The sequence below is a fragment of the Cicer arietinum genome, chromosome 8 (assembly GCF_000331145.2).
Source record: "Cicer arietinum cultivar CDC Frontier isolate Library 1 chromosome 8, Cicar.CDCFrontier_v2.0, whole genome shotgun sequence".
In the NCBI taxonomy this organism is placed as follows: Eukaryota; Viridiplantae; Streptophyta; class Magnoliopsida; order Fabales; family Fabaceae; genus Cicer; species Cicer arietinum.
In genome coordinates, this window is record NC_021167.2 from 7,381,342 (window position 1) to 7,381,715 (window position 374).

Consider the following 374-nt stretch of genomic DNA (forward strand, 5'->3'; position numbering starts at 1 on the left):
GCTTTACGTGAGAAATCATCTATAAAGCTTAAGAAATACCTCTTATTGTTGTTTGATGAAGGCTTGATAGGACCACATATATCAGCATGCACAAGTTGTAGTTTCTTTGAGGCTCTCCACATGCTTTTCTTTGGGATTGGTCTCCTGTGCTGTTTTCCAATCAAACAGATGGTGCAAGACTTCTTTGGGCACTTCAGTTTTGGCAGATCAGCTACCAAGTGTTTTTGTGACAGTGTGTTCAGCCCTTTGTAATTAAGGTGCCCAAACCGACAGTGCCACAAGTGAGTTTCTTTCTCTAGCTCAGTTTGTAGACACATGGTCTCCTTTGATACTGCAGTGGCTGACACATAAAACATCCTATTTCCACTCATCTT